Source organism: Phyllobates terribilis, unplaced genomic scaffold, assembly GCF_046119375.1.
Source record: "Phyllobates terribilis strain yellow unplaced genomic scaffold, ASM4611937v1 Scaffold_5__5_contigs__length_657084704, whole genome shotgun sequence".
Lineage (NCBI taxonomy): Eukaryota > Metazoa > Chordata > Amphibia > Anura > Dendrobatidae > Phyllobates > Phyllobates terribilis.
Genome location: NW_027362765.1, coordinates 523,838,301 through 523,848,659, shown reverse-complemented (window position 1 = coordinate 523,848,659; position 10,359 = coordinate 523,838,301). Strand labels below are relative to the sequence as shown.

General features: G+C 45.7%; 1 long non-coding RNA gene across 1 annotated transcript in view; it reads right to left on the bottom strand.

Annotated features, from left to right (window-relative positions):
- Positions 1–855: 855 nt before the first annotated feature.
- Positions 856–10,359, bottom strand: part of LOC141271316 (uncharacterized) — a 106,509-nt gene continuing 97,005 nt past the window's right edge. The window contains exons 2-3 of the long non-coding RNA XR_012321891.1: positions 1,940–2,062; positions 856–939 (exon numbers count right to left, since the gene is read on the bottom strand). This is a non-coding gene — a long non-coding RNA (uncharacterized lncRNA). The remainder of the gene's footprint in view (positions 940–1,939; positions 2,063–10,359) is intronic.

Below are 10,359 nucleotides of genomic sequence, written 5' to 3'. Positions count from 1 at the left end.
TGATATGCAACTCCGTAACTGAGCAGTTCCAGAAGCCGCCGACATCGGGAACAGCTGAATGGCGAGGGTGCTGGATGTTGCACCCCCAACAGTCACACATTGATGATCTATCCTAAGGATGTCCCAGACAACCCCTTTAAGTGCTTTCAAATGCCAGGGCTGAATTTTAATCTAGTTTGGCCCTGGAACTTTATACACTCATACTCACGCATAATTAGTGTACAACTATTTTTAAAAGAAGGTGAAAGTCGCTAAACACAAAATGGAATAATTTTGGTTTCTGCATTATCTGAGCTGCATACTAAAATAATTCAAACTTCTTTTCCATTGAATTGCTTATGCCCCCAGAGCATCCTGCAGACAAAAATTATCTGGAAATGTACTTTTATAGGCAAGATAGGAAAATATCAGACAATAAACACTGCCTATGCCTCAGTGTGCAATTCAATTGTTTGTAGTGAATGATGCTGGTGTCAGATATTATTCTGACTCTATTCCCAATCTCTCAGAATAGCCTGAATCTAGATCTGTGCCAAAGTACATGTATGCCTTAATGCAAGCCTAAAATAATATTCTCTATATTGCTCTATATTTTGAATACAGGTATTGAAATGGGCAATAAATGTTCAGCCACAGTTGTTACTAGCTGTATGGGTTCTCGGTTACTAGCTGTTAAGTGGTTGATTGGCTAATAAATTGCTAATTGTTTAATTTATGTTATGAGCATGAGGTGATCTTTTAATCTCAGAGTCTTAAATACCTAAATGGGTTTTCTAATCTCAGGAAAAAAAATTGCAAAGGTGGGAAAATGACATAAAATAAATAATAAAAGCTGCATTACTCACCTGATAAATACCGTATGTGTGTTCGGGAATGTCATACTGTGCTGCAGCAATGACATCTACAGCTGCCACTTGGCCTCAACGCTACACTAGTCAACTTGGAAGAAAAAAAACGTTAACAGTAAATGGTTGTTACTAGAAGTATGAAGTTTACATTAGTGGTTCTTCATGCTTAACTTCCAGAACGTTTATGAAACAATGAATAAGGGCAAAAATATAGACTCACAGGTTGTGTGCATGAGCCCTTATTAGCAGATTTAAAAAAGTCCCTTTGTTGTGTAAGGAAATCGAGAATCTCTGATGCTTAAATAAGTAAACACCGCCACCTAGTGGCCAGAAATTGTAAGAACAGGATCAAAAAGAAAACAAGCAGGAACTACAAAGCGAATCTTCAGTTAACTAGAGGGAAGAGATAAGAAGACACACCAGGTCATGTCAAAACTGTGTCACAGTTAAGAATTATAAAAGGCCCGGGAGGACAGCGAGGGGGAGGAGTCAACAGTCGACCTGTACCAGGATAGACGTATGAAGCATCTGAGCTGACATAGCCACAAGCATCAGGGTGAGAGAAACCAATGAAGTGATGCCTCAGTCTGGAGTGAGAACGAGTAATATAGCAGAGCCAGATCCGAGTGAGCAAAGCCAGAGCCGTATCAACAGAGCTAGAATCCCGTGAGTGGACAGACGGGGCCCAGATGATCATGAGACCAGATAGAGGTATTAGGACAATCCGAGTGAGCTGTGACCTGAGGCGTACAATATGGTACAGAGGGGACCGGAGCCTTGCTTCTGGGGATGGAGCCGCGACCAGCGCAACGCATTGCTGAAGTGACTCGAGAGCAAGAGACTAGCTGAGCAGCATTGTTGTCTTCCGATAGGGCCTGTGCTGTGCATATTATTGTAGACCTCTGATGCATTATCGACCAGGGTGTTAGATCAAGACATTAATACTTATTGTACATTTATTTGCATAGCACAGCTAAGTTGTAAGAATTGTTAGCAGAATCTCTTCATTCAAAATTGATCTATTCATATTGTAAATAACATTACCCAACCTTTTCTGCGTTAAGTAAATAAATAACCTTGGTTCAAGTTACCACTGCGTCTTCATCTTCTGTACCGTTGCATCCACGCACCAGTTTACAGTTGCAAAGTCTTCTATGCTGCAATCTTGTAGCCAGATGTAACTTGAAGTTCCTTGAAGCAACCATCCTCTGCATCTGGTGACATTTTAAGACCGGTTGGAAAAAAAATGTGTTAGCACTTGGTGATTTCGAAATGATTCCTGCCCTATAACACTGTCCTACGCTGACTGTTTCTGCAGCTTTTCTGTGAGTTGAGGCTCCACTGGTCCCTTCATGCTGTCACTAATTGATCCCCCACTCCTTTCAGGACCCTGCTGATAATGTCCTAAAATTTGCATTTTGCGTGCCCCTGCCTTCCCAGATATCTGGTATAGCGCAGTTTAAAATTATATGAACACAGTTAACATTGTTCTAGAGAGCTTATTTCTAGGACAGGTACCAAGATTCTTTAAATGATTCAGCTAATATCTGTTGTCTGTTTCTAAAGATCTGTGACTCGCTGGCACCTACACAGAAGGAACGTGAGAATTAGGTCCATAGAAGGGCAGAACACTGAGGTGGACTGCACAGGTGCTAGATTCCCTGATAAGCATTGGGAGGGGATGCATAGGATAATGAAGTGAAAAGTCAGAGTTATCTTTCGGGCAGGGCCAGAGTTAGGGGGAAGGCAGACTGGGCAATTGACAAGTGGTCCCATTACCTTGGGATCCTCCAGCATCTACAGCAGGAACTTCACATATAATAGCATTAGCAGTAAAGCTTCCGTTGTGGAGACTGCTTCAGGACCTTTGGTGATATCATGATCATGTGACTGATCATGTAATCGTGATGTGACCACAGGTCTTGTACTCTGTGGAACTTCAGGACCTTTAGGACATCACGATCATGTGACCAATGAGAGTTCATTGGTGTAAACATGTCAGCAATCATCCAACGAATGAGCAAAATGCTGCTCATTCATTGGGTGATTGGAGTGTTTGTAGCGGACTAAAAATCATTGTGCTTGGCAGTACATTGCATGCTGCAAACTGCAGATATGCTGCTTATAACATGATACTGGGGATTGATTTACTAGTGAACGTTTTTTTGCCCATCATTCTTCGTCACGTCATCCTGTAAATAGAGGCCGGGAAACAAGCATCAAATGACTTCAATATTGTCGATTGTGCTCATTTAATGGCCTGAACTCTGTTTCACGGGTGTGTCAGATGTGACAGACAGTCGTCCTGCAGTTGGTTGCAGGAGATCCCTTTGTTTGGCATTACAGACACCTTCTTAGCTGTCTCACTCTAGGACCCAGAGGCTACCTTCCTCCTGCTCTAATTGACAATCAGGCCTTAGTGTTTAAATACTTCCTAGTTGCTACATAGAGGTGCCGGTGATATTCCCATGACCCCTTGTGAAGGCTTGGAGCAAGTGTAGTTCTTACTCCCTCTCAGATGCTAAGAGGACGTGTGTGCCATCTATCTGAAGTCGACTCAAACTAAGCTACTTCCCCCTTGTCTATCTCCCCTTGCTGTATTTAGTCAGTGGGGATCGACTAGCGCTCACCCCCTCTTCCCTATCCAGGGCCAAGCGCTAGTGAAATACAGGGATAGGTTCCTGTGCGCGATTGGTGAGGAATAGTGATGAGCGAACGTGCTCGCCACTGCTCGGTACTCACCAGAGCATTACTGTGCTCGACAAGCTCGGTGTTCGGCGAGTATTTCTGGGTTGCTTGGGTGGGAACTCGGGTCAGCTAGCTGCATGTTTGCACTCTTTAGAGAGCCAATGAGCATGCAGTGATTGTCTGCCATGCACTGTAATGCTTTAGCCATGTTGGTTGTGGGCATCACAGTGATTGGCTGGCCGCACAGCGTCATCAGGCCTATATAAAACCTGGCGCCCCTATGCTCGTCACAGTCTACCCTGGAATCAGGCAGAGTAGGGAGAGGTGTTGCTGCGCCAGGAAGAGATTTGCTTCTTTATAGTTAGTATAGGTATTCCACAACATATATATCTAACTGAACTAACAGTCCTTTTGAGGACTAATCCAATGGCATATATTCAGTGGTGATAGCAGGAGTTAGGCAGGCTGGCAGGGTATGTGGCAAACTGCAGTGCATTACACAGCACAAGAGGGTCCATTGAACATCCTGTTAGTATAGGTATTCCACAACATACTGTATATATATCCATCTGAACTAACAGTCCTTTTGAGGACTAATCCAACTGCATATAATCAGTACTAGGCAGGCAGTGTATGTGGCAGACTGCAGTGTATGATACAGCACAAGAGAGTCCATTGAACGTCATGTCTGCTGCTGCTGTAATAATTACAGATAATTGTACACATAGCCCAAAATATCAGGGACCAAGGCAAATGTTTTTTTTTTATCTTAATCCAGATTATTTGCTTAAAAAGCAATCCAGAGTACACCATTTTTTCTGCTCCATTTGCTTGTTCTCACTGCAGAATAAAGCCAGATCTGTTCCATATTTTAGCGATAAAAATCCAGAAATTTAAACTGAATGTGGAAAATAATGGCCTCCTTTTTCATTCTATTGCAGTGTGTCGGTCAAGCTATTCACACTAGTTGTCTGTGAAGAATAGTATTAGTAAATTACAGACCTGCTATTTAAAACCGTGGTTCTCTGTCAGACGTATCACCTATCAGACATTTCTTCCATTTCCATTCTGTTGCAGTGTGTCAGTCAAGCTATTCACACTAGGTCTCTGTGTAGCATAATATTAGTGAATTACAGGCCTGCTATTTAAAATCGTAGTTCTCTGTCAGACGTATCACCTATAAGACTGTTCCAAAATCAGACATTTATTCCATTTCCATTCTGTTGCAGTAACTGACCCAACCTGGCAGGGGGACATACAGAGCGAGGACAGGAACACACAGGGGAAGGGAGGCATAGCACCACAACAGACAGAAAGAAGCAGTGTGGTGGCCGCAGACACAAGGTGGGAAAGCGTTCCTCATAAAGCCCATATGACGGAAGTTGCGAGTACAACTGTTAGGTCTTCCCAAGTCTGGTTATTTTTTAAAGACTCTGCAGATAACCCCAAAAAGTCCATTTGCACCATCTGCCAGGCCAGCATCAGCAGGGGTAGCAAAACTAGCAGCCTGACCACCACCAGCATGATCAGGCACATGGCAGCAAAGCACCCGACTAAGTGGGCCGAACCCCAGGGTCCATCAACAGTGTCTGCGGGCGACACCACTGCTTGTTCCGCTGTTGTGCGTGCATGCCAATCCCCTGTCCATGGTGCATGCCAAGATGCCTCCCGCCCTGCACCTGTCATTGAACACTCTCAACTAGCACCATCAGCAAGCACGTCCACGTCCTTGTCCCAGCGCAGTGCTCAGTTGTCCATACCCCAGTCCTTGGAACGCAAGTGCAAATATACAGCCAACTCCCTACTGGCCACACATTTCACGAATGCTTGCACTTGAATTGTTGCCTTTTAGGCTCATGGAGACGGAAGCTTTCCGCAACCTGATGGCGGTGGCCATCCCTTGGTACTCATTCCCAAGCCGCCACTATTTCTCCCGGGGTGCCGTCCCTGCATTACACGAGCAAGTGTCCCACAACATAAGATGTGCCCTCAACTACGCAGTTACTGGGAAAGTCCACCTAACCATGGATACGTGGACAAGTGCTTATGGGCAGGGACGGTACATCTGGCTGACGGCACACTGGGTTAATATAGTGGAATCCGGGACCCAGTCAGACCTTGGGACGGAACACGTTTTCCTGACGCTGAGGATTGCGGGCCCTGGGTCAACCAGGGTTGCCCCCACATTCTACAGCTCCTGCACCTCCTCCTCCTCCTCTTCAGCCTCCATCTCTGAAATGACCACATCAGTCGCAAGCTGGAAGCACTGAAGCACTGCCTCGGCCAAGCAGCTACAGGCTGTGCTGAAGCTAATATGCTTAGGTGACAAAAAGCACAACGCTGACAAGTTGTGGACAGCTCTGAAAGAGCAGGCAGATCTGTGGCTGATGCCGCAGACCCTACAGCCAGGCATGGTTGTGTGTGACAATGGTCGGAACCTGGTGGCGGCTCTGAGACGAGGTGAGCTTACACATGTACCATGCCTGGCCCATGTGCTTAATCTCGTGGTTCAGCGGTTTCTCAAAACCTACCCGGATCTGCCAGGTCTGCTTGTCAAAGTATGCTGCCTGTGTGCCCATTTTAGAAAGTCAGCTACAGCTTCTGACACCCGTACTTCAGCAGTGTTTGCAGCTTCCAGCTCACCGACTGATCTGCGATGTCCCCACGAGTTGGAACTCTACATTGCAGATGTTGGGAAGGATTTGTGAGCAGAAGAGGGCAGTTGTTGACTACCAGCATCAACAAGGCTGTCAGTATTTAGTTCAGACTCTACACATAAGACATCAGGAGGGGACAGGGATGTCAGGCATATGTACCATCCTCCAAAACTTTGAGGACTCCACAAAGATGGTGAGTGGCGATGATGCCATAATTAGCATCACCATCCCATTTCTCTGTCTTCTGAAACGCTCTCTGCTCACAATTAAAGAGGATGCATTGCAGGCAGAGCACGATGAGATGGAGCAAGGAACCATACAGGGTGATTCCATACAGCCCAGCCTCATCTCATCCCAACTTGGATTGGGTGACAATGAGGAAGAGGAGGAGGAAGAAGAACAGGAGCTAGTTTCCTGCGCTATAGACGGTACCACCTGCACAACTGCCATACCGTCTGTTCAGCGTGGATGGCCTGAGGACAGGGAGGAGGAGGATGAGGAGGAGAGCATGGGCAGTCGTCCTCTTGGTGAGGACACAGAAGTCTTGCCTCTTTGCAGTCTGGCACACATGGCTCAGTTTATGTTACGCTGCCTTTCCTGTGACCCTCGCATTGTCCAAATTTTGGGTGACAGTCATTATTGGTTGGTGACACTTCTAGATCCACACTACAAGGAGAACTTTCTGTCTCTTATTCCTGCACAGGACAGGCATAATAAAATGGGGCAGTACGAGAAGGCCCTTGTGTTATGATCTGCAACAAGAACTAAGGAAAGATAGGGGAAGGCTGTCCCTACAGTAAGACTAAGCTGAATCCCTACGATGTAGTGGGCTGCCTGTTCCTAGCGAACAGACCCGCCTTAGTCCTCGGCTAGTCTGAACGAAGACCTATAGCATTAAGGGAGGGGTCTCTAAAAGAACTAAGGACTGGGACAAAAATGGGACACCTCCTAAACAGAGAAGTTGTTGCCGAACACAAAAAGACAAACTGACAAAGGTTACTAGAGGTCCCAGAAGGACCAAGCGAACTGACAGAGAAAGGCACCAAAGCACCAGGCTAGAGAAACAGTCAAACACTGAAGTCCAGCACAGCCAAAAGGGCGGAGCTGGAATATAAAGGCAGATGGTCACGTGACCGCAAAACACAAGATGGAAAAAACAAACAGGAGGGTTCTAACAGTACCCCCTCTTTTATGAGGATCCTCCGGATCCTCCAGGCCCAGGCCTACCCGGAAACCTCTTGTGGAAATCTTTAACAAGCCTAGGAGCAGAGACATCATCCATCCTTACCCAGGAGTTGTCTTCGGGACCGAAACCCTTCCAGGAGACAAGATACCAAGATACTGTAATTTCCCTCTATGCCATCTAGAATTCAAGATACGAGAAATTTTATATTCGCCGTCTTCCACCACAGGAGGAACTGTGACAGTGGCGTCCCAATCAGATACAATAGCCTTTTTCAACAAGTAAACATGAAACACAGAATTAATCTTCCAGGAAGTAGGGACATCCAACCTAACAGCAGACGCGTTAACAACCTGAAGCACTTTAAATGGACCCACAAACTTAGGACCCAGTTTTTTAGAGGGAATCCTTAACCGCAGGTTCTTTGAGGACAACCAAACCATGTCACCCACAGTAAACAAAACCTCCTTACGTTTCCTGTCAAAATACTTCTTGGACTTCTTGTTAGCCTCTTGAAGGTTGCAACGTACATTAGTCCAAACTCTCTCCAAATCACTGGAAAAATTCTCCTCCTCCGGCACCACCAACCCCAATTTGGAGAACGAACCAAAAGACGGATGTCTCCCAGTGCAACAAAAAAAAGGAGAACACCCAGCAGAGGAGGATGTATGATTGTTAAGAGCAAATTCTGCGAGAGGCAGAAACTCAGGCCACACCTCTTGATTGTCCACCACAAAACAATGCAAAAACTGTTCAACATCCTGGACCTCAGTCTCCTGTCCACATGAACAGCTAACTGCATGGCATCCTGCAGCGTCTCAGGTGCGGGGAATGCAATTAGCAAATCCTTAACCCATTCACTCAGACCAGCAAGAAATAAACATTTCAACGCAGGATCATTCCATTTGACTTCTGAGGCCCATCTCCTGAAGTGTGTGCAATAATTTTCAACATCACCTGACCCCTGATTCAATGATTCAAACGCCTGAGTTCTGCCCCAGCAGATGAGACTCGGTCAGGATCATCATATAATAGACCCATAGCAGAAAAAAAATTTCTACAGACCATAAACACGGATCATTAGGTTGGAGAGAAAAGGCCCACCCATGTGGTTCATTGCGCAAAAGTGACATCATAAAACCAATGCGCTGTGATTCATTCCCAGAGGACCTTGGTCTCAAACGAAAATATAACAAACAAGCATTTTTAAAGGAAAAAAAATCTTGCTGTTTACCATAAAAAACATCAGGCAGTCATACCTTGGGTTTAACAAAATGCGCTCCAGAACAGCTACTCACGTGTTGCTGAAGCTCGGCCACCTTCAGAGACAATCCCTGCAGGCGTTGAGCCAAATCCTGGATGGAAACCATACTGATCCCCGAATTTCTTTCCTTTTAGTTTTTTTGGGCTGGATTTACTGTTATGATCTGCAACATGAACTAAGGAAAGATAGGGGAAGGCTGTCCCTACAGTAAGACTAAGCTGAATCCCTACGATGTAGCGGGCTGCCTGTTCCTAGCGAACAGACCCGCCTTAGTCCTTGGCTAGTCTGAAGGAAGACCTATAGCATTAAGGGAGGGGTCTCTTAAAGAACTAAGGACTGGGACAAAAATGTGACACCTCCTAAACAGAGAAGTTGTTGCAGAACACAAAAAGACAAACTGACAAAAGGTACTAGAGGTCCCAGAAGGACCAAGTGAACTGACAGAGAAAGGCACCGAAGCACCAGTCTAGAGAAACAGTCAAACACTGAAGTCCAGCACAGCCAAAAGGGCGGAGCTGGAATATAATGGTGGATGGTCATGTGACCGCAAAACACAAGATGGAAAAAACAAACAGGAGGGTTCTAACACCTTGTTGCGGAATTATTAAAAAAATTCCTATCTGAAAACACTGGTGGCAGAGGTCACAGTTCTTTGGACAACCAAGGAGTACAGGCGAGAGAGACACAAATGCAATCCAGCAGAGGCAGAGGAACACTGTCAAAGGTCTGGGACAGTTTTCTCAGACCCTCCCATCGCACAAGCCCTGATGCGTAGGGTACTCTCCCAAGGAGGGAAAAGTTTCGGAAGATGCTAAGGGAGTACCTTGCCGACCGTACCAACGTCCTCTGTGATTCCTCTGTGCCTTATAATTATTGGGTATGCAAGCTGGACATGTGGCATGAACTGGCTCTCTATGCCTTGGAGGTCCTGTCTGCCCTTCTGCTAGTGTTTTGTCAGAGCGGGTTTTTAGTGCCGCTGGTGGAATTATATCCGATAGGTACATCCGCCTGTCAACTGAAAATGCTGACAGGCTGACTCTTATAAAAATGAACAAGGGCTGGATTGGGCCAAACTTTTCAACACCACCGAATGATACTAGAGTAACATAAACTCAAATACAGTGTATTTTTTTGGGAGGTCTAACTCTATACCCATGCACCTCTGTCTTAACACCCAGACATGGGTATTCGCTTCCTGATTTTGTCTATTTGCTCTTGTCTTCCTCCTTCTCTGCATCCTCATCTTCCACCACCATATCACCACCATATGTACCATATCAACATATCTACATCTCTTGCAAGGGACATTGGAGTTCCTCCAAATTTTTGTCAGCCGTTGCTTCACTGCATAGCCAAACAGTATGGGAGACCCACTTCCTAATAATGGAAACTTTGTTTTCAGGAGGCCCTGCGACCTCAACGTCTCTTGCAAGGGGCATTGGAGTTCCTCTAAATTTTTGCCAGCCGTTGCTTCCCTGTATAGGAAAACAGAATGGGAGACCCACTTCCTAATAATGGGAAGATTGTTTTCAGGAGGCCCTCTGACCTCTACATCTCTTGCAAGGGGCATTGGAGTTCCTCCAAATTTTTGACAGCCATTGCAGTCACTGCATAAGCAAACAGTATGGGAGACCCACTTCCTAATAATGGGAACATTGTTTTCAGGAGGCCCTCCGACCTTTACGTCTCTTGCAAGGGGCATTGGAGTTCCTCCAAATT